Raw genomic sequence first — 24941 nt, 5'->3', positions numbered from 1 at the left:
AAGATGCAGGTAGGGCCATGATGGAGGGTGAAGCAGTCTTTGAGATTTTCAACACCAGGGTGAGGGAATTTGAAGTCCAGAGCCTTGATCTTTCTGTGATGTATATGGCATGTGCAACAGATGTACCTATGTGAGGTGGACCCAGGGCAGGAAGTGTGTCAGTGTGGCTGAGAAGCCACTGTAGGACATCTGATGGGACTGGACTGAAACTTGCAGAGGTTGAGGCCAAGGGAGTCCTTGAGCCCCAGAGGACAGATCTATGAGCAGCAGCTGGGCATGGTGAGCAGGTATGGTTCTGGAAGCAGACGGGCCTGTGTTCATACCCTTGTGTCAGCTTCGAGCTGTGAGATGTCATTAACTGTGCAGGCCTCAGTGTTCTCATCAGTAAAAAGGGAGGCAGTGCAGTCGTCCATACAGGACACCTGTCAAACGGCAATGTGATAGGCCTGGCATATTGCTAGACTCCTGCTGTGATCCCGATGTTTGTGTCCCCCGAGCCCAAATTTTGGGATGGTATTTGGAGGTGGAGACTTTGGGGTCATTAGGTCATGAGAGTGGTACCCTCATGAGTGGGATTAGTGCTCTTATAAGAGAGACCCCACAGGGCTTCTTCACTCTTCTCACCATGTGAAGACACAGTGAAAAGTCAGCAGTCAGTGACCCAGAAGAAGGTCCGCACCAGGACCCAACCACGCTGTCAACTTGATCGTGGATGGACTTCCAGCCTCCAGAACCGTGAGAGATGCGTTTCTGTTGTTTATGAGCTACCATCTGTGGTGTTTTGTTTTAGCAGCTCAACAAGTTGGGACAGCCTTTAGTAGATACAGTTATTATTATTATTATTGCTCTGTGCGTGTGTGTTAGTTGGTCAGCTGTGTCTGACTCTTTGTGACTCTTTGGACTGTAGCCCACCAGGGTCCTCCATCCATGGCATTCTCCAAGCAAGAATACTGAAGTGGATTACCATTCCCTTCTCCAGGGGATCTTCTGACCCAGGGATCGAACCCAGGTCTCCCATATTGCAGGCAGATTCTTTACCAACTGAGCCACCAGGGAAGCCCCATTATTATTACTGCTACTACGACTCGATTCTTATTTCTCTCGTCTGGCTCCTGCCTCCTAATGCAAAATGACAGGCTGCTACCAAATTTCCCCTATCCCAGAGGTCACCTAGGGATGTGTCGAGTGCAATCAACACACAGGGGCTGCCTGGCACCATTACCCTTCTTTGGCAGTAGGGTCACCACATCTGATGGGAACTGTAACCATATTCTGCTGGGCCCCATTGCCAGGTACCACCACTGGGGCCCTCTAAAGTAACCTAGGTCTGCATCAATCAAATGTGTGCAACTGACGCCAGAGGGTAGGAGGGGGCAGGGCAAAACACTGACCCCACGTGGAGATGGAAGGGGGAAGGTCAACGCAGCTTTATTCCTGTTTGATTGAAAAGAAAAAAAGGTTTGCTGCGTGTACTGAGTGCCTTCTCTGTGCTTGGAATTGTTCCATCAATATTTGTTATTATATTGGAAGCAGTCTTTCAACAATTGATCAGGTAGTTAAATATTGAAAGATTATTATGAGTGAGTTAAGAAAACATAAATATTATGCTTTAGATAATCCATGAAAAGAGGATTTTGCTCTTAAGGGGAGAGTTGAGTAGGAAAACTCACGTGCTCTTATGAAAAATGAAAGCATGTGCTTACTGACTCCCTTGCTCATAGGCATCAGGTGATACCTGCTCTGTCTTCACTTCTAAGGGACCTGTTGAGTGGCTGGTGATGAGTGTTGACGGCCTGGTCCATGGGAACAAAGACATTCCGGCATCCTAAAGCCTGGGATGGAAGCAAAGAGATGCTCTAAAGAATGAGATTTCTCTTATTGCTTTAGCTCTATGTCTCCATCAAAGAGGTTTTGACAGAGGGGTCTTCTCAGAATGAAAAATGTGCATGGGACTGGAAATTAGGGAATTGCTATCTGCAGCCTTGTTTCTTTGGGGAATTGGTTCTTCCTCATGATTTATTTTTCCACTTTGAAATATTTCATTCATTCATCCCACATTTCATTCATGGCATTTCATCAACATGCCACTATGAAAAACTGGGCCAACTTAATTTTTTTTTCCTTTGGTGCTTAAAAAAAAGTTTTCTGATTCAGTCACGTTAGGTTCTTTTCCCTTCTAAAAAGTGGTTTCTTATGGATTTTAAAAACAATAAACAGGAAGATACAGGGGAACTAAAGCTCTGTAATGACCCCAGTGTAACTGATATTTAGTTAGCAGCATTAATGACATCAAAACAAGGTGGCTGATCCTACCCACAGCTCCTTTGAGAACATGAAATGAAATCATGTGCATAGTCACTTTGACAAATGCAGTGCTCAGAAAGGGGTTTGGGGGGAGCAAAATGGGAAGAGCCCAGGCTTAGGGACTAGACCCCTGGGTTCTAATCTTGATTTCATTATGTACTTGCCCTGTGGCTTTTAGGAAGTTATTTATCCCTGTTAGTTGGGAGTTATGGGTATAGAGGAGTATGACGGACTCAGCTAATGGTAACCTTTATTATTATGCAAGGGCAACACATTGCTATCTTCATTATAATGATTATTTTGTGTTATTTTCAGTCTTAGAATGAGTTATATGGCCTTTCTGCAACCTTCTTAATGATATTTCATTTGGGTTAATATCCAAATGAGATTGTATTCCGGGACTACTGCTGTTGGTGGGAGGTGAGGGTAAGGAGTGCAGTCTCAAGGAGCAGTTCTTTAAGGTTAATTTGGGACAGGGGATAATACCTGAAGTGGCTAAAATTTATTTTTTTCTCTGAAAACCCTTGGGTTCACTTTAGTTCATAAAACTTAGTTCACACCATTTATACTACACCAGGTGCTGGGAATGCAAATAATAAACCTCAAGAGGTTCCTGACCAGAGGAAGCAGATTGTATAACCACAGAATAATGTGGGAAGTGAGATGATAAAGAGATATATGGCTTCTGGGTAGAAGAGAGCCAGGGCATAAGACTCCATAATAGGATGCCCTTTTCACCTGTAACAGAAAGCCTGACTAAAAATGGCTTAAATAATAAAAAGAAGCATTATTTTATGTAATAAGAAATCCTAACCTAAGAAAGGCCAGAGTTGTTTCATTTAGTAACTGAACGTAGACTCAGGTTCTTTCTATCTTCTCACTTTGCCATCCTCACTCAGTATAGTGTCCAAATTTCCCTCAGGATCACAAGACGGCTGCAATAGCTCCAGCCATGAACAGTATCAACAGACTAACACCAAGGGAAAAATAAAATCTTGTTTCTTTCCCAAGTATCACTTTTTAAGAAAACTTTATAAAAAGTAGCTACTCTGCCACAGCAAACTTCCCCTAACATTTCCTAATCAAGTCACCTGGACACTTGTGGAAAAACCACAATACAGAGAAGGACAATGACAAAGACAGCATTTCAGGTCAGTTCAGTTCAGTCGCTCAGTCGTGTCTGACTCTTTGCGACTCCATGAATCACAGCACGCCAGGCCTCCCTGTCCATCACCAACTCCCGGAGTTCACTCAAACTCACGTCCATCGAGTCAGTGATGCCATCCAGCCATCTCATCCTCTGTCATCCCCTTCCCCTCCTGCCCTCAATCCCTCCCAGCATCAGAGTCTTTTCCAATGAGTCAACTCTTTGCATGAGGTGGCCAAAGTATTGGAGTTTCAGCTTCAGCATCAGTCCTTCCAATGAACACCCAGGACTGATCTCCTTCAGAATGGACTGGTTATATCTCCTTGCAGTCCAAGGGACTCTCAAGAGTCTTCTCCAACACCACAGTTCAAAAGCATCAATTCTTTGGCGCTCAGCCTTCTTCACAGTCCAACTCTCACATCCATACATGACCACAGGAAAAACCATAGCCTTGACTAGATGAACCTTTGTTGGCAAAGTAATGTCTCTGCTTTTGAATATGCCATCTAGGTTGGTCATAACTTTCAGCCACCTCTTCTTAATATCTTCTGCTTCTGTTAGGTCCATAACATTTCTGTCTTTTATCAAGCCCATCTTTGCATGAAATATTCCCTTGGTATCTCTAATTTTCTTGAAAAGATCTCTAGTCTTTCCCATTCTGTTGTTTTCCTCTATTTCTTTGCCTTGATTGCTGAGGAAGGCTTTCTTATCTCTCCTTGCTATTCTTTGGAACTCTGCATTCAGATGCTTATATCTTTCCTTTTCTCCTTTGCTTTTCACTTCTCTTCTTTTCACAGCTATTTGTAAGGCCTCCTCAGACAGCCATTTGCTTTTTTGCCTTTCTTTTCCATGGAGATGGTCTTGATCCCTGTCTCCTGTATAATGTCACAAACCTCTGTCCATAGTTCATCAGGCACTCTAACAGATCTAGCAAGAATATACAGAAGAAGTGTACAAAAAAGATCTTCACGACCCAGATAATCACCATAGTGTGATCACTCACCTAGAGCCAGACATCCTGGAATGTGAAGTCAAGTGGGCCTTAGAAAGCATCACTACAAACAAAGCTAGTGGAGGTGGTAGAATTCCAGTTGAGCTATTTCAAATCCTGAAAGATGATGCTGTGAAAGAGCTGCACTCAATATGCCAGCAAATTTGGAAAACTCAGCAGTGGCCACAGGACTGGAAAAGGTCAGTTTTCATTCCAATCCCAAAAAAAGACAATGCCAAAGAATGCTCAAACTACCACACAATTGCACTCATCTCACACGCTAGTAAAGTAATGCTCAAAATTCTCCAAGCCAGGCTTCACCAATATGTGAACCATGAATTTCCAGATGTTCAAGACAGCATTTAGATTTACTAAAATTTATCAAGTCATGGGGGAGGAAGAAGACCTTAAATAAAACTGGGGCTTTGCCAGTACTAAAGAAAATAAAAGTTGGTCTTTAGACAAGCAGCTGAAAGAATCGTCAACAGCATCTAACTCAGCCTTGGGATAAAAGAGTGGGAACCAGGAAGGCTTTCTGGAGGAAGTGATACCTCTTGAATAGGAGGTGCCCAGGTAAAAGTATTTGAAAGTGGAATGGAGCTAGGAAATGGAAAAGAGACCCACATTAACAGAAGCAGTGGAGGAAAAAATAATACAGTAAATTTGGTTGACTACAAAGAACTCAAAATTATGGAGTTTTAGAGACATTGTTTTGAAATATATAGAAAATTAAATCCATCCCTGAAGAATCTGGAAGAGTGAACACTTGTTGAATGCATACAGTGCTGCAGGGACTGTTCTGTTTTTGCATATAGCTTGTTCTGGAGAGTGATGCATAGATTGTCTCATTTATGTGGCTACTTAACAACCTACTTTAAAACTTAGAACGTTGAAACAACAATCCTTTTACTGTGTTTCACAATTTTATGGTCAGAAAATTGGGCAGGCCTCTGCTGACATTGTACAGGAGACAGGGATCAAGACCATCCCCATGGAAAAGAAATGCAAAAAAGCAAAATGGCTGTCTGGGGAGGCCTTACAAATAGCTGTGAAAAGAAGAGAAGTGAAAAGCAAAGGAGAAAAGGAAAGATATAAGCATCTGAATGCAGAGTTCCAAAGAATAGCAAGAAGAGATAAGAAAGCCTTCTTCAGCGATCAATGCAAAGAAATAGAGGAAAACAACAGAATGGGAAAGACTAGGGATCTCTTCAAGAAAATCAGAGATACCAAAGGAACATTTCATGCAAAGATGGGCTCGATAAAGGACAGAAATGTTATGGACCTAACAGAAGCAGAAGATATTAAGAAGAACTATACAAAGATCTATACAAAAAAGATCTTCATGACCCAGATAATCACGATGGTGTGATCACTCACCTACAGCCAGACATCCTGGAATGTGAAGTCAAGTGGGCCTTAGAAAGCATCACTACAAACAAAGCTAGTGGAGGTGATGGAATTCCAGTTGAGCTATTTCAAATCCTGAAAGATGATGCTGTGAAAGAGCTGCACTCAATATGCCAGCAAATTTGGAAAACTCAGCAGTGGCCACAGGACTGGAAAAGGTCAGTTTTCATTCCAATCCCAAAGAAAGGCAATGCCAAAGAATGCTCAAACTACTGCACAATTGCACTCATCTCCCATGCTAGTAAAGTAATGCTCAAAATTCTCCAAGCCAGGCTTCAGCAATATGTGAACCGTGAACTTCCTGATGTTCAAGCTGGTTTTAGAAAAGGCAGAGGAACCAGAGATCAAATTGCCAACATCTGCTGGATCATCGAAAAAGCAAGAGAGTTCCAGAAAAACATCTATTTCTGCTTTATTGACTATGCCAAAGCCTCTGACTGTGTGGATCACAATAAACTGTGGAAAATTCTGAAAGAGATGGGAATACCAGACCACCTGATCTGCCTCTTGAAAAATTTGTATGCAGGTCAGGAAGCAACAGTTAGAACTGGACATGGAACAATAAACTGGTTCCAAATAGGAAAAGGAGTTCGTCAAGGCTGTATACTGTCACCCTGTTTATTTAACTTCTATGCAGAGGACATCATGAGAAACGCTGGACTGGAAGAAACACAAGCTGGAATCAAGATTGCTGGGAGAAATATCAATAACCTCAGATATGCAGATGACACAACCCTTATGGCAGAAAGTGAAGAGGAACTAAAAAGCCTCTTGATGAAAGTGAAAGTGGAGAGTGAAAAAGTTGGCTTAAAGCTCAACATTCAGAAAACAAAGATCATGGCATCCGGTCCCACCACTTCATGGGAAATAGATGGGGAAACAGTGGAAACAGTATCAGACTTTATTTTTCTGGGCTCCAAAATCACTACAGATGGTGACTGCAACCATGAAATTAAAAGAAGCTTACTCCTTGGAAGGAAAGTTATGACCAACCTCGATAGCGTATTCAAAAGCAGAGATATTACTTTGCCAACAAAGGTTCGTCTAGTCAAGGCTGTGGTTTTTCCTGTGGTCATGTATGGATGTTAGAGTTGGACTGTGAAGAAAGCTAAGCACCAAAGAATTGATGCTTTTGAACTGTGGTGTTGGAGAAGACTCTTGAGAGTCCCTTGGACTGCAAGGAGATACAACCAGTCCATCTGAAGGAGATCAGCCCTGGGATTTCTTTGGAAGGACTGATGCTAAAGCTGAAACTCCAGTACTTTGGCCATCTCACGCGAAGATTTGACCCATTGGAAAAGACTCTGATGCTGGGAAAGATTGAGGCAGGAGGAGAAGGGGAGGACAGAGGATGAGATGGCTGGATGGCATCACTGACTCGATGGACATGAGTCTGAGTGAACTCTGGGAGTTGGTGATGGACAGGGAGGCCTGGCGTGCTGCGATTCATGGGGTCGCAAAGAGTCAGACACGACTGAGCGACTCATCTGATCTGATCTGCTGGATGATTCCTCTGCCTCAGATTGTGTCAGCTGGGCTCATTCAGTGATATTCAGCTGGTGGTTAAGCTGGTCTTCAAGGTCCAAGGTGGTTTGACTGACATGATTGGTGCCTTGGTAGAATGGCTAGAAGGTTGGGTTTACCTGTGTTCTTCTTCCTCTCCTATAGTCTTATTGCTTCCCTATGGGGCTTCTCCAGTCATCCAGAGATGGTGAATACTACTAATTCTTTGAAAGTTTAGGCCCAGAGCTGACAAATTTCACTCCATTAGCCAAAGCTGTAATAAATCAGCCCAGAATCAAGAGGAGGAGGACTGAGAGTTCCACTTTTCAGTGGGAAGAATGTCAAAGAATTTGCAGCAATCTTTAATCCACCTAATACTAATTTATTTATCCCTCCAATGACCCGGAGATAGTTATGTTATTGGTTTATAGATAAGGAAATGGGGACATGATGTGGTTATGTAACTTGCCCAAGGTCAGTGCTTAGTAAGAAAGGGTTGTCAAGATTGAAATGCAGTTGGTCTGCGTTTCAGAAGATATATTTACCTGTGATTCCACTGTTGTCTGTCTTGAGGAGGACCACACTCACTGAAGAATTTAGACAGAATATGTTTCTATAGTTTTAAGCCACAAGGAAGATTAGAGCTCCTTTCTCTGAAGAACCATCACGAGCCTTCTGCTGGCTAACTCATTGTCTATGGCATGTGTGTTGAATAGCCTGCTGACACTGTTAATACCCTGGTTTGGTCCCCATATTTTTAAAGAGCTTTTGATCTCTTCTTTCTGCCTCTGGGAACCCTAGCCTGGGCGTGAGGCTCCAGCAGCAGATTAAATGCATTTCAAATGATGAGAAGACAGAACCCTGCCTTCAGTGCCCTCACCACTCTCCTGGATTGTTGACAGATTATTTACTGTGTTTGCCTTGACTTGAGCTATTTAATTTTTCCCAAACAGATGCAGCCAATTGATAAATGGCGCTCCCCACTAAAAGTCAGAAATGTCAGCGAGACTCTTAGAATCAGTGTCATTCTGGACGCGAACAATAGACACGGCTGAGAAACAGGGACCTGTGCCAAGTGTTCTTGAGGCTAGGAGGTCATGTGCCACTTTTCTGCTGAGAGAGAGATATGTATAAGGGCAAGGGAAGCAGGAGTTTGGGGGTGGGGCGTGTGCTAATAATAGGGTGGGTCACATGATACCTAAGTCACCTCCGAAGAGGCTTAGTTGGTGGAGGTGAATTAAAGTGCTCGGAATTAAGGACATTTCTTCAAATGTCTCCCAATGTGTAAAAAGAGGCTGAAGGAAACACATGTGTGATGAAGAGAGAATTGCGAGGTTAGCCTGACCTCCCTTCAGAGGGCTTTTGTGATGTTCTAGGGAGTAGTTAGGAGCAGGACTAACTCAGAATTTTCGAGGGGCAGTCAAATTGCAAATGGTTTAAGCAGTTTTAAGAACATCAAGATGGTGACATCAGAGCATTGAACAGAGCATAGGGCCCTCCTGAGTGCAGGGAGCTGTGGGACAGTGCAGGCTTATGTCCCCGAAGCTGGCCGTGGCTGGGAGAACTTGGTGCTTGATTGCTCTTGTCGAATGGGACAGCAGTGAGTGGATCTGACAGTGATTTCAAGGCTGGCCCCAGGTGACACTGGGCAGGGAACTTGTTTCCTCTCTCTGACCGCCTCCTCTTCTCTTCCAAGCCTCCTCCCTCCTCAGCTACCAGAGCTCACTGACTCTCTCACCATGTTCCTTCCCACTCCTCAGAAAACCTGCCTGCAGGAAAGCATCGAGAAAGCTCCCAGGCCCTGAGGTGTAAATGATGGATAATATTTGGAGTGCTCCTCCTATGTATTTGTATTTTTACAGAAATTTAAGCCTCAGGGAAAGCAATGATGAAATTTCAGGTATTATCTGGTTCATAGGAAAATTTATTTCTTTTTATAATGCTGGGAGGTTTGCCCAGAGCTGTTGAGATCACACTGTTATGGGCATCCACTTATTCTCGCAGTTGTGGAGGCTGTGGCTCTCTGCTCCTAGGGGCTTTTATCCCTGAGGGTGCAAGCTGTAGCCTCTTCTTTTACGAATGGAGCTGGAAGGATCCCCCCAGCCCCCAACTGCCATGGTCTGTAGTCTGGACAGTAGGACATGCTTAAACACTGTTCGCAGGAAATGTGGCCGAGCTAGATTCCATTTTGGTTGCCCATTTGTACTCCGAGTCTCACTCCTCCCTGCTCAGCTACCCCCACCCCCAGCCCCTTCCTGCCCACCCAGCTCTCTCAGAGGGCACAGCTCACGACTTGGCAGGCCTGAGCTGTGCTTCTTTCCTTGACACTCTTTCTGAATATCAGAGACACTTCCGGGGTTGGCTTCACCTATCACTTCCGACATTCACCTTCCCAGGGCTTCCCCGGTGGCTCAGCAGTAAAGAATCTACCTGCAGTTTAGGAGACATGGGGTTTGATCCCTGGATGGGGAAGATCCCCTGGAGAAGGGAATGCTACCTACTCCAGGATTCTTGCCTGGAGAATCCCATGGACAGAGGAGCCTGGCGGGCTACTGTCCATAGGGTCATAAAGAACTGGACACGACTGAAGCGACTAAGCACACACATGGGCACATTCACTCCCCCAAACCCCCAACAGGCACTTGATCCGGTGAAGGCCTTGCTGCTGGAAGGGCTGGGGCTGGGGAGTGCCCTCTGGACACCCTGAACCAGGCTTTGTCTCTTTCTCTTGGGCCTGCTGTGGGTGGCTTGTCTTTCCTCAGGCTTAGGGTCAAGGGAAACGCCTTCTCCAACCACAAACCAACAGGGCCTCCCTTATCTCTCAGGTTGACTTGGCTTCTAGGAAGTGGTTGTGGCTTACAAAGCCACGGCATGAGCCCAGGAGAAAACCATTTCAGTTGCACAGGGCTAGACAGAAGCCCGGCCTCACAGAGGAGGTTAATAATAGAGCCCGTCCTAGAGGCAGTCCAGGAAAGCCTTTGGAATTCTCTGTCCTCAGATATGCTCGGACCCATCCATTCAGAAGCACTTTTTTCTCCAGGCCTGTCTCTGTGGCAGCCTGGCTCTAGAAAGAAGGTGATCACAAGTCTGGTTTTGAAACCTCGGGGGCTATGACTGTTTTAGGATTTGAAGCCAAAACATATTGAGCAAATAAAAACCTCTGACTCACCAGGAATCTTCACTCTTCGTTTTCAAACACATCAATCAGTCTGTCAACAGCACTGACTGAGAGTCTATTCTGTGAAGAACCGTGGACTGGGCACTGTGGGGGGATTTGCAGAACCGTGTATTAATAGTGTCATTCATCCATCCATTTATCTAGCCATTTAATTCAATTTAATGAATTGAGTCAAATCAGAAATACCCACTGAGCCTTACTAGCCACAAAACCCTGCCTTCGAGGGATGCCGGAACTATAGAGATAGTAATGTATAAAAAGTCACTCTCAAGAGCTTACCATCTAATCGGGATGGTGGCAAAGGCAAACACATAAATAGATTAGACCAGGCAAACTATGATGAATATAACGAGGGAAGTTGGCCAGAGGTGTTCCAGAGACTCAGAAAAGGGACCTGTCATACTGAGTTGAAAGAATTGCAAAAGGCAATTCCTTATTAGGAACTCATTATTAGGCACATTAGGTATTCAGTAAGTATATGTTGAAAATTGCTAAATTAGATGGAGTTGGATATGAGCCTTGGAGGACTGGTAAGATTCATAGGCAGGGGCAATGATAAGGCAAAGACATTGTAGGTGGCAATCACCATCGCAGCAAGTCTGGTGAGGTCTAAAGGGAAAGCACATTGCCCTGTTTATTCACCCGTCATCTTTCCTTCATCCCTTTATCCACCCAAGACGCCACACTTGGCAGTGAGGGGTACCCCAGTGAGTAGGAACTAGAAAGTATTTGCAGACCAAGAAGCAGTGTAGTGAATGGGGCCAACAGGAGGAAGGTGCAGGGTTTAAACCACAGATAAGGCAGGAGCCAGAGGGGGAACCCAAAACATGACCCAGAGGTTGGAGAATGGGCAAGCCAATGAGGTGGCTGCATCCCAACACCCCAGGCATGGTCACGGAGTCCCTGTGACTCAGTCTTCAGATGGGCACTTAGTCCTGGTAAGCTCTTGAGAGTGACTTTTTGTACATTACTACCTAATTGTATAGGAAGCCCTTGCTGTGTGCTCAGCATTGTGCCAGATGAGAAAAAGATCCAAGATAAATATATGAAGTGGTCTTTGTCCAGACAGAGCTTGTAATCTAGCTGAGTTAATGAGGGTAGATTGAAAAATAAGACAAGTGGAGCATATACATATGAGAATAATTGTGAGAGTATACATGTACAAAGTTTAGTTTTTTTAGGAACCTCTGTACTGTTTTCTGCTGTGGCCACACTAGTTTACATTCTGAAAAGCTACAAGCACGAAAAGTTGTGGGAAGTTGGAAAGAGCAATTGTGGTCCAAAATCACTTCATAAATGTGGAAGGTGTGCCTGGGCTGCATGTTTTTACTTAAGTGTAGTTGATTTATAGTATTGTGTTAGTTTTAGGTGTAGAGCTGAGTGATTTGGTTATACATATATATGTATGTGGGCTTCCCCAGTGGCCCTGGTGGTAAGCAACCTGCCTGCCAACGCAAGAGACATAAGAAATGCTGGTTCGATTCCTGGGTAGGGAAGATCCCTGGAGGAGGGCATGGCAACCCACTCCAGTATTCTTGCCTGGAGAATCCCATGGACAGAGGAGCCTGGCGGGCTACAGTCCATGGGGTTGCAAAGAGTTGGACACGACTGGAGTGACTGAGCAGGCACACATGCATGCATATATATGCATGTGTCTATATTCTTTTTTCCCAATTATTTTTTATTATAGTTTGTTTCAATATATTGAATATAGTTCTGTGTGTTATAGAGAAAATTCTTGTCTATATATTTTATATATGGCAATGTTCATCTGTTAACTCTGTACACCCAACTTACACCTTCCACCTTTCCATTTGGTAACCATAAGTTTGGTTTCTATGTCTTTGAGCTTGTTTCTGTTTCATAAATAAGTTTGTTTCTAAAATATACAAACAGCTCATGCAACTCAATAACAGCACAACCCAATCAAGAAATGGACAGAAAACTTAGACATTTCTCCAAAGGTGACATACAAATGGCCAATAGGCATATGAGAATAATTATTAGAGAAATGCAAATCAAAATTACAATGAGGTATCACCTCACACAGTCAGAATGACCATCATTAACATGTCTACAAATTATAAATGCTGGCAAGGGTGCAGAGAAAGGGAACTCCTACACTGTTGGGGGGAATATAAATTGGTGCAGCCACTATGGAAAACAGTATGGAGGTTCCTTAAAAAACTAAATTAGAGCTACCATAGGATCATTTAATCCCACTCCTGGGCATATATCTGGAAAAACAGAATTTCTAATTTGAAAAGATGCATGCACTCCAGTGTTCAGAGTGGCACTATTTACAATAGCAAGACATGGAAACAACCAGTGTCCATCAACAGAGGAATGGATAAAGAAGATGTGGTACATATATACCATGGAATATTTCTCAGCCATGAAAAAGAATGAAATGATGCCATTTGCAATAACATGCAAATAACCTAGACATTATCATACTAAGTAAGTCAGACCGAGAAAGACAAATATGATATCACTTCTGGGTGGGATCTAAAAAATAGTTCAAATGAACTCATTTACAAAACAGAGGAAGTAAATTTTGATCGAGCCTTTGAGGATCAGCCAGTCAGAGATGATCAGGCAGGAGAGTGGAGGACTGAGTCCGCGAACCTCTGCCTGCCTCTACAGAGCTGTTCACAGCCCAGCCCCCTGCTGTTCTTGGTAACGTAGGGCTGAGCAGGTCTGAGGAGGCTCCCAGGCCATTAGCGTGCTTGAGGTGCGTTGCACAGGCTTGGGAGAACCACTACTGTGCATCTCTTTTCAATTCACTTTTATGTGGCATCACATTCTGTTCAGTTCAGTTCAGTTCATTTCAGTTGCTCAGTCGTGTCCTACTCTTTGTGACCCGATGGACTGCAGCACGCCGGTGATGTCATCCAACCACCTCATCCCCTGTTGTCCCCTTCTCCCGCCTTCAGTCTTTCCCAGCATCAGAGTCCTTTCCAATGAGTCAGTTCTTCACATCAGGTGGCCAAAGTATTGGAGTTTCAGCTTCATGTTAGTACCTTGAAATCCACTGTGATGGGAATGTTTACACCACAGACATCAGCAAATGCTACAAATCTGGGAATTATTTCACCCTCCTCTGGATTTCTGGATGATCAGTACACTTTGCCCCTGTTCCATTTCCCTCTATGACTGAATGGTAGAATAATAGAAATAATGAATGATAAAAATGATCGAAATAGGAATGATAGAAGTAAATCATGACCTTCAGGAGGAGAATTCTCAACCTGGGTCTAATCAAGATCTTACTTTTATGTGACACAGTTTAGTAAACAGGTCAAGAGTTCATTTTTAAAAACATGCATTGTTGGGTACCTTACCATCTGGCAGGCATTGTTCTGGCCCTAGAAACCCAAAGATGAGCATGATACAGGGATGAAGAGAAAGGGACATACAAATTGATGGGAAAGCAAGTTGGCAGGGGCTTTGATGGAGTTATTTGTAAGATGCTACAGGAACACAGGAGGGAGACTGAAGTAGATGGAGTATCAGAAAAGGTTTTCTCAAGAAAGCATCACTTGTTTTGATTCCTGAAAGACAATTCTAGGCAGAGAAAACCTATCTGCAAAACAAAGGTATGTTTGAGGGCTTTCTGCTCTATGCACTCTCATTAACAAGGCTGGAACATATTAATAACTGGCTCTGTTTTTTTAACACAGGAGTAATGCATCAATACATTTTTGATATAAAAAAAGAAGAAAAACACACCCAAAATCTAGATGCTCCCAATCCCAAGTAATTGTCAGAAGACAGTTAGTACTATTAGTACTATTGTAATAGTACTAGTAGACAATTAGTAATAATTGTCAGAAGACAATTAGTACTATTGTCAAAAGTCAATTAGTACTATTCCTAATTGGTTGTGTATATGATAGACATTTTACTGTATTACTATATCTGTGTGTACTTATGAAATACTTCTTTGAAATATACAAATGATCATATGCTGTACACATTGATTTGCAGTCTACTCTTTCTTCCCCACTTGAAAACATTCTCAGAACTCTTTTCATGCCACTACAAAAAGATTTCTCTCATTCTTCTTAAGTGGTATATTGTATTCCGGAGTGCTAATATGTATTCTTGGCTATTTTTCTACTGATGAACTTTAGGTTGTTCTCAATTCTTTGTGATTAAAAATAATACCAGAGTTGAGATCTGTCTAAATCTTCTCGGGCATGTATATGAGTGCTTTTCTATATAATAATCATGATTACTGGGTTATAAGTTATAAATGTTTCATCTTCTAATAGGTACATTATCTTTAAAAATGATTTATCAATTTAGTCTTCCACTTGTCTATTTCCCTCAACCTCTTACCTTGAGAAAGGCTATTATCAAAAGAGTTCATTTTTGCTGCCTTGATGGGTTTAAAAATGAGATCTCACTGTTATTATTTTATTTAAAAAAAATGCTATTTTTGAAAATAGAGATTTTTACCTTGTAAAATTCTAGTATTTAAATGATTAGAGTGAAAAATTAGCTTTTTTTCTTTTTGTTGTACAGTTCTATGAATTTTAACACATATAGAATTAAGACACCTTCTTCTCATTTTTTACACCCGCCAAATATTGGTGCATTCTCTATCATTATAAGGTTGTTATCTGAGAATGTTACATAAATAGAATTATACAGTTTGTAACTCTTTAAGATTGGCTTCTTACTCAATAGAATGCTTCTGAGATTCATGACAGTTGTTGCATAATATCAACAATTTGTCCCTTATTATTGCTAAGTACAGACTGGTTCTAAATAGGAAAAGGAGTACGTCAAGGCTGTATATTGTCACCCTGCTTATTTAACTTATATGCAGAGGACATCATGAGAAACGCTGGGCTGGAAGAAACACAAGTGGAATCAAGATTGCCGGGAGAAATATCAATAACCTCAGATATACAGATGACACAACCCTTATGGCAGAAAGTGAAGAGGAACTAAAAAGCCTCTTGATGAAAGTGAAAGAGGAGAGTGAAAAAGTTGGCTTAAAGCTCAACATTCAGAAAATGAAGATCATGGCATCTGGTCCCATCACTTCATGGCAAATAGATGGGGAAACAGTAGAAACAGTGTCAGACTTTATTTTTCTGGGCTCCAAAATCACTGCAGATGGTGATTGCAGCCATGAAATTAAAAGACACTTACTCCTTGGAAGGAAAGTTATGACCAACCTAGGTAGCATATTCAAAAGCAGAGACATTACTTTGCCAACAAATGTCCATCTAGTCAAGGCTGTGGTTTTTCCAGTAGTCATGTATGGATGTGAGAGTTGGACTGTGAAGAAAGCTGAGCGCTGAAGAATTGATGCTTTTGAACTGTGGTGTTGGAGAAGACTCTTGAGAGTCCCTTGGACTGTAAGGAGATCCAACCAGTCCATTCTAAAGGAGATCAGCCCTGAGTGTTCATTGGAAGGAATGATGCTAAAGCTGAAACTCCAGTACTTTGGCCACCTCATGGGAAGAGTTGACTCATTGGAAAAGACTATGATGCTGGGAGGGATTGGGGGCAGGAGGAAAAGGGGACGACAGAGGATGAGATGGCTGGATGACATCACTGACTCGATGGATGTGAGTTTGAGTGAACTCCGGGAGTTGGTGATGGACAGGGAGGCCTGGTGTGCTGTAATTCATGGGGTTGCAAAGAGTCGAACACAACTGAGTGACTGAACTGAACTGAACTGATTGCTAAGTAGCATTCCATTGTATGGATGTACCAAGTTTGTTCATCCATTCACTGAATTGAGGACATTTGGGGTGTTTCTAGTTTTTGGCAAGTATGAATACAGCTATTCTAAACACCTGTGTACAGGTTCTTATGTCAATATATGTTTTCATTTCTCTACAGTAAATACCCTGGAATGGGATTTCTGGGTCAAGTGATAATGTGTGTTTAATTACATGAAATTGCCAAATTATCTTCTAGAGTAGCTATGTCAATTTGCATTCCCACCAGTAATGTGTAAGAGTTTCATTTCTTCTGCGTCCTCACTAGCCCACTCTTGTTATTGCCAGTATTTTTATTATAGCCATTCTAATGGATTTGTAGTAGTATCTTTTGGTGGCTTAAACTTGCATTTCCCTAGTAGGAAATGATATTGAGCATCTTTTATTTGCTATTTTTCATATCTTTTCGGTGATGCGTCCAAATTTTTTGTTCACTTTTTGGTTGGGTTGTTTACTTCTTATTGTTGAGTTTTGAGAATTATTTATACATTGTGGATATAAATCCTCTTTGGAAGTGTGATTTGCAAATATTTCCTCTCAACTTATAGTCTGTATTTTCACTCAGAGAAAAAGTTTTTAATTTTGAAAGACTCTAATCTATAATTTTGTATGGATATGTTTTTGGTGTCCTGTCTAAGAACCCTTTGCATAATCCAGGTCATGGTAATCTTCTATGTTTTCTAAAAGTTTTGTACTTAATGTTTAGGTCTATGATCCATTTTCAGTTAATTTTTGTAAGATCTGATGTATAGGGTGAGGTTTATTGTTTTGCGTCTGAATGACAATTGTTTCAAAATCATTTGTTGGAAAGACTTTCCTTTCTTCATTGAATTGCTTTTGCTCCTTTCTCAAAAATTATATTATGGACATATTTTTATGTGTCTCCTTTTGGACTCTATTATGTTCCATTGATCTCTTCCTCTACCCCTTTACCAATATCATATTGTTTTTAATTTGTATTTCATAATTATTTAAAAAATTGAAGTACAGTGAATTTGCAGTGCTGTGTTAGTTTCAGGCATACAGCAAAGTGATTCAGTTATATTTCCTTATAAACTATTACAGGATATTGAACACAGTCCCCTACAATAGGTCCTTGTTTTTTTAATCCGTTTTGTATTTAATAGTATGTGTCTGTTAATTCAAACTCCTAATTTGTACCCCCCGTGCCCTACTATCCCCTTTGGTAGCCGTAATTTTGTTTTCTGTGTCTATGAGTCTATTTCTATTTTGTAAATAATTCATTCATATCATTTTTTGATTCTACATATCAGGGTATCATAGAATAGCTGTCTCTGACTTACTTCACTTAGTATGATCATCTCTAGGTCCATCCATGTTTCTGCATATGACATTATTTCATTATTTTTTATTTCATTGTAGATATGCAAGTTCATTTAGGTTGCTTCCATGTCTTGGCTATTGTAAATAATGTTACTATGAGCACTGGGGTGGATATATTCTTTTTTGATTTAGACTTTTCTAGGATCCCTGGATCATAGGGTGACCCTATTTTTAGTTTTTAAAGAAACCTACATACTGTTCTCATAGTGGCTGTACTAACTTACATTCCCATCAAGAGTATAGGAGGGTTCCTTTTGCTCCGTACCTTCTACAGCATTTATTGTTTGTAGACTTTTTAATGATGGCCATTCTGCTGAGTGTGATACCTCACTTTAGTTTTAATTTGCATTTCTTTAATAATTAGCAATATTGAGGATATTTTCATGTGCCTGTTGACCATCTATATGTTTTCTTTGGAGAAACGTATATTTAGGTCTTCTGTCCATTTTTTGATTGGGTGGTTTGTTCTTTGTTAATGAGTTGTATGAGATATTCATCTATTTTGGAAATTAACCCCTTGTTGGTAGCATCATTTGCAACTATTTTCTCCCTGTCTATAGGTTATTTTTTAATTTTGTTTATGGTTTCTTTTGCTGTGAAAAGGGTTTTAAGATTAACTAGGTCCCATTTGTTTATTTTTGTTTTTATTTCCCTTACTCTAGGAGACAGATCCAAAAAAATATAGCTACAATTTATGTCAAAATGTGTTTTGCCTATGTTTTCCTCTAAGAGTTTTATAGTATCCAATCTTACATTTAGATCTTTAATCCATGTGAAGTTTATTTTTGTGTATGGTATTGGAGAAAGTTCTAATTTCATCTTTTTACATCCTTTTCTTGACAACAGTTATTGAAGAGACTTTTTCTCCACTGTATATTCTCGCTTCCTTTGCCATAGATTAATTGACCATAAGTGCATGGTACCTCTGAGCTTCCTATCCTGGTCCATCTATCTAGATGTTTACTTTTGTGCCAGTATCATTCTGGTTTTATTTCTGTGGCTTTGTAGTATAGTCTGAAGTTAGTGTGTGTGCTTCCTCTAGCTCTGTGCTTCTTAAGATTGTTTTGACTATTTGGAGTCTTTTCTGTTTCCATGCACATTTAAAAATTTTTGTTCTAGTTCTGTGAAAAAAATGCCATTGGTAATTAATAGTGATTGCACTGAATCTGTAAGATTGCCTTGGATGGTATGATCATTTTAACAATATTGATTCTTCCAATCGAAGAACATAGTACATCTTTACATCTCTTTTTGTTGTCTACAATTTCTTTCATCAGCATCTTATATTTTTTTGGAGTACATGTCCTTTGCCTCCTTAGGCAGGTTTCAGTTCAGCTTAGTCGCCCCATCGTGTCTGACTGCGACCACATGGACTGCAACACACCAGGCCTCCATCCCTAGGTATTTTATTCTTTTTGATGCAGTAGTAATTGGGATTGTTTCCTTAACTTCTCTTTCTGATATTTCATTGTTGGTATATAGAAATGCAACAGATTTTTGCATATTAATTTGTGTCTTGCAATTTTACTGAATTCATTGATGAGCTCTAGTTGATTTCTGGTAGCATTTTTAGGATTTTCTGTGTATATTGTCAGGTCATTTGTGAGCAGTGACAGTTCGACTTCTTTTCCAGTTTGGATTCCTTTTATATCTTTTTCTTCTCTGATTGCTGTGTTGAGAACTTCCAAAAACTATGTTGAATAAAAGCAGTGAGAGTGGGCATCCTTGTCTTGTTCTTGACCTTAGAGGAAATGTTTTCAGCTTTCACCACTGAGTATGATGTTAGCTGTGGGTTTGTCATATATGGGCTTTATTATGTTGAGTTATGTTCTCTCTATGCCCACTTTCTGAAGAGTTTCTTTTTATCATAAATGGATGTTGAATTTTTTTAAAAGCTCTTTCTGCATCTATTGAAATTATCATATGGTTTTTTATTCTTTGCTTTGTTAATAGGTCTGTTGCATTTGAGTGCTGTACCTTTACAGTAAGTTTTAACATCATATAGTTAGAGTCCTCTAACTTTATTCTTTTCAGAGTTGCTCTGGACATTTTGAATGCTTTTCATCACTATCCAAATTTTATGATCTTCTTATCAATATCTGTAAAAAAGCTTGCTGAAATTTTGATTGACACATCATTGAATCTACACATGGATTTAGGGAGAATTGATGCCTTTATTAGGCTGAGTCTTCCATTCCATGAGCATGATATGTATTTCCATTTATTTAGGTCCTCTTTGATTTATTTAATCATCATTTCATAGTAATTCTGTACATTTCCATATACAGATACTATACGTGTTTTCTAAGATGTATATCCTTCTAAGTGGAAACAGTGTCAGACTTTATTTTGGTGGGCTCCAAAATCACTGCAGATGCTGATTGCAGCCATGAAATTAAAAGATGCTTACTCCTTGGAAGAAAAGTTATGACCAACCTTGATAGCATATTAAAAAGCAGAGACATTACTTTGCCAACAAAGGTCCATCTAATCAAGGCTATGGTTTTTCCAGTGGTCATGTATGGATGCGAGAGTTGGATTGTAAAGAAAGCTGAGCGCCAAAGAATTGATGGTTTTGAACTGTGGTGTTGGAGAAGACTCTTGAGAGTCTCTTGGACTGCAAGGAGATCCAACCAGTCCATCCTAAAGAAGATCAGTCCTGGGTGTTCTTTGGAAGGAATGATGCTAAAACTGAAACTCCAGTACTTTGGCCACCTCATCCGAAGAGTTGACTCACTGGAAAAGACTGATGCTGGGAGGGATTGGGGGCAGGAGGAGAAGGGGATGACAGAGGATGAGATGGCTGGATAGCATCACCGACTCGATGGACGTGAGTTTGAGTGAACTCGGGAGATGGTAATGGACAGGGAAGCCTGGCGTGCTGCAATTCATGGGGTCGCAAAGAGTCGGACACGACTGAGCGACTAAACTGAACTGAACTGACCCTTCTAAGTATTACACTGTTCAAAGCTACTGTAAATGTATAATTTATTACGTTCAGTTTCCAGTTTACATTGCTAGTATGCAGACATACAGTAGAATTTTTGGTATGGACATTGTATCCTGCTACCTTGCTAAACATACTTCATCCTAGAAGTTTTTGATAGAGCCCAAGGATTTTCTATGTAAATGATCATGTCATGTGTGAAGAGCAAGTTTTACTCCATCCTTTAAAATCTAAATTTATATGCTTTTTATTTATTTTCCTTGCATATTTCACTGGCTGAGACTTCCAGTATTATGTTGAATGAAAGTATTGAGAATAGATACCCTAGCCCTCTTTCTGGTCTTAAGGAGGATGCATCTTGAGGGGACTCTCTTACTAGTAAGTATGATATATACTTCCCTGGTGGCTTCCCTGGTGGCTCAGAGATTAAAGCATCTGCCTGCAGTGCGGGAGACCCAGGTTTGATCCCTGTGTCCGGAAGATACCCTGGAGAAGGAAATGGCAACCCACTCCAGTATTCTTGCATGGAAAATCCCATGGACAGAGGAGCCCGGTAGGCTACAGTCCATGTGGTCACAAAGAGTCAGACATGACTGAGTGACTTCACTCACTCATGATATTAGCTTAAGGTGTTTTTTGTTTTACAGATGACCCTTGTTGTATTAAAGTAGTTCCCTTCTCTTCCTAATTTGATGAGACTATTTATCATAAATGGGTGCTGCTGCTGCTGCTGCTGCTAAGTCGCTTCAGTCGTGTCTGACTCTGTGCGACCCCATGGACTGCAGCCTACCAGGCTTCTCTGTCCATAGGATCCTCCAGGCAAGAACACTGGAGTGGGTTGCCATTTCCTTCTCCAATGCATGAAAGTGGAAAGTGAAAGTGAAGTCGCTCAGTCGTGTCCAACTCTTAGCGACCCCATGGACTGCAGCCTACCAGGCTCCTCCATCCATGAGATTTTTCCAGGCAACAGTACTGGAGTGGGGTGCCATTGCCTTCTCCCAAATGGGTGCTATATTTTGTCAAATACTTTTCTGAATATATTGATAGGATCTATGGATTTTCTTCTTTAGATGGTTAGCATAGTAAATTGTATTACAGATTTTTTCATATTGAATCAGACTTGTATTCCTGGGATAAATCCCAGTTCAGTTCAGTTTAGTTCCTCAGTCATGTCCAGCTCTTTGCAACCCCATGAATCGCAGCACGCCAGGCCTCCCTGTCCATCACCAACTCCTGGAGTTTACCCAAACTCATGTCCATCGAGTCAGTGATGCCATCCAGCCATCTCATCCTCTGTTGTCCCCTTTTCCTCCTGCCCCCAATCCCTCCCAGCATCAGACTCTTTTCCAATGAGTCAACTCTTCCCATGAGGTGGCTAAAGTATTGGAGTTTCAGCTTTAGCGTCATTCCTTCCAATGAACACCCAGGACTCACCTCCTTTAGAATGGACTGGTTGGATCGCCTTGCAGTCCAAGGGACTCTCAAGAGTCTTCTCCAACACCACAGTTTAAAAGCATCAATTCTTCGGCTCTCAGCTTTCTTCACAGTCCAACTCTGACATCCATACATGACCACAGGAAAAACCATAGCCTTGACTAGACAGACCTTTGTTGGCAAAGTAATGTCTCTGCTTTTGAATCTGCTATCTAGGTTGGTCATAACTTTCCTTCCAAGGAGTAAGCGTCTTTTAATTTCATGGCTGCAGTCACCATCTGCAGTGATTTTGGAGCCCCCAAAAATAAAGTCTGACACTGTTTTCACTGTTTCCCCATCTATTTCCCATGAAGTGATGGGACCAGATGCCATGATCTTCATTTTCTGAATGTTGAGCTTTACGCCAACTTTTTCACTCTCCTCTTTCACTTTCAACAAGAGGCTTTTTAGTTCCTCTTCACTTTCTGCCATAAGGGTGGTGTCATCTGTATATCTGAGGTTATTGATATTTCTCCCAGCAATCTTCATTCCAGCTTGTGCTTCTTCCAGTCCAGCGTTTCTCATGATGTCCTCTGCATAGAAGTTACATAAGCAGGGTGACAATATACAGCCTTGATGAACTCCTTTTCCTATTTGGAACCAGTCTGTTGTTCCCTGTCCCGTTCTAACTGTTGCTTCCTGACCTGCATATAAGTTTCTCAAGAGACAGGTCAGGTGGTCTGGTATTCCCATTTCTTTCAGAATTTACCACAGTTTATTGTGATCCACACAGTCAAAGGCTTTGGCATAGTCAATAAAGCAGAAATAGATGTTTTTCTGGAACTCTCTTGCTTTTTCCATGATCCAGCGGATGTTGGCAATTTGATGTCTGGTTCCTCTGCCTTTTCTAAAACCAGCTTGAATATCTGGAAGTTCATGGTTTACGTATTGCTGAAGCCTGGCTTGGAGAATTTTGAGCATCACTTTACTAGCGTGTGAGATGAGTGCAATTGTGTGGTAGTTTGAGCATTCTTTGGCATTGCCTTTCTTTGGGATTGGAATAAAAACTGACCTTTTCCAGTCCTGTGGCCATGGCTGAGTTTTCCAAATTTGCTGGCATATTGAGTGCAGCCCTTTCACAGCATCATCTTTCAGGATTTGAAATAGCTCAACTGGAATTCCATCACCTCCACTAGCTTTGTTTGTAGTTATGCTTTCTAAGGCCCACTTGACTTCACATTCCAGGATGTCTGGATCTAGGTGAGTGATCACATCATCATGATTATCTGGGTCGTGAAGATCTTTTTTGCACATTTCTTCTGTGTGTTCTTGCCATCTCTTCTTAATATCTTCTGCTTCTGTTAGGTCCGTACCATTTCTGTCCTTTTGCATGAAATGTTCCCTTGGTATCTCTAATTTTCTTGAAGAGATCTCTAGTCTTTCCCATTCTGTTGTTTTCCTCTATTTCTTTGCCTTGATCGCTGAGGAAGGCTTTCTTATCTCTCCTTGCTATTCTTTGGAACTCTGCATTCAGATGATTCAGATCTTTCAGATCTTTCCTTTTCTCCTTTGCTTTTCACTTCCCCATTAATTATGATGAATTATTCTTTTTGTATATTGCTGTATTTTATTTGCCAATATTTTGTTGATATTTTTCCACCTATGTTCATGAGGAATATTGCTGTGTAGGTTTTTTTTTTTTTTTTTGTACTATCTTTTTGTGTTTTGGTATCAGTATAATGCTGGCCTTACAAAATGTGTTGAAAAGTATTGCCCTTCTGTTTTCTAGAGGTCAGTGTGTAGAACTAGTATTATTTCTTCTTTAAATGTTTGGTAAAATTTTATAGGGACTCCTGTTTGGAACTGGAGATTCTTTCGGAGGAAGATTTAACTAAAATTCTATTTCTTTAATGGTGGTAAGATTATTCAAGCTATCTACTTCATCTAAGGTGAGTTCTGTAGTTTGTAGTTCACAAGGAATTTTCCATTTAATCTGTGGTATCCAGTTATTGTGCAGAGTAGCTTGTAGTGTTTTTTAAATTATCGTTCTAATATCTGTGGGGTCTGCAGTGATAGTTCCTCTTTCATCCTTGATACAGATAATTTGTGTCATCTCTGATTTTTGGGGGCAGTTTTGTTAGAGACATCGATTTTATTGTTTTTTCTTTAAGAACAAGCTTCAGTTTTAATGATTTTTCTCTAGTCATTTTTAAAATCTAGTCATTAGATTTTTCTCTAATCATTTTTTTAAGGATTTTTGTATTTCTGTCTTCAATTTTATTGATTTACCTTCACCGTTTAGTTTTTTCTGCTTGATTTGTGTATTTTTAACTCTATTTCCTAGTTTGTTAAGGTAGAAACTTAGATTATTTGATACTTTTTCTCTTTATAGCAAAGGCATTTTAGTGCTATAAATTTCCCTGCAAGCACTGCTTTAGCAACATCCTATGACTTTTCATATGTTGTATTTTCTTTTTCATGTAGTTTTATCAAAACTTTGACCCTCTTTGAATCATGGGTTACTTAAAATTTTTTTGTAAATTAAAATATAGTATAGATTATATTAGTAATATTATATTAGTTTCAGTTGTACAACATAGTGATTAAATATTTTTATAGATTGTCCTCCATTAAAATTATTTAAAATATTGGCTATATTCCCTGTGCTATACTATATATTTGTATCTTATTTATTTTATACATAATAATTTGTACATCTTAATACCCATAGGCTACTTTTTAAAAATTTATTTAATTTTTAATTGAAGGATAATTGCTTTACAGAATTTTGTTGTTTTCTGCCAAATAGCAACATGAATCAGCCATAGGTATACATATGTCCCATCCCTCTTGAACTTCTCTCCATGGACTACTTTTAAGTGTTCTAAATTTTCAGTGTTTGGACACATTCCTGTTAAATTCTATTTACTGCATTTAGTAGGGGTCACAAAGAGTCAGACATG

This window comes from Bos taurus, chromosome 16, assembly GCF_002263795.3.
Source record: "Bos taurus isolate L1 Dominette 01449 registration number 42190680 breed Hereford chromosome 16, ARS-UCD2.0, whole genome shotgun sequence".
NCBI lineage: Eukaryota > Metazoa > Chordata > Mammalia > Artiodactyla > Bovidae > Bos > Bos taurus.
Note: the sequence above shows the minus strand (reverse complement) of the source record.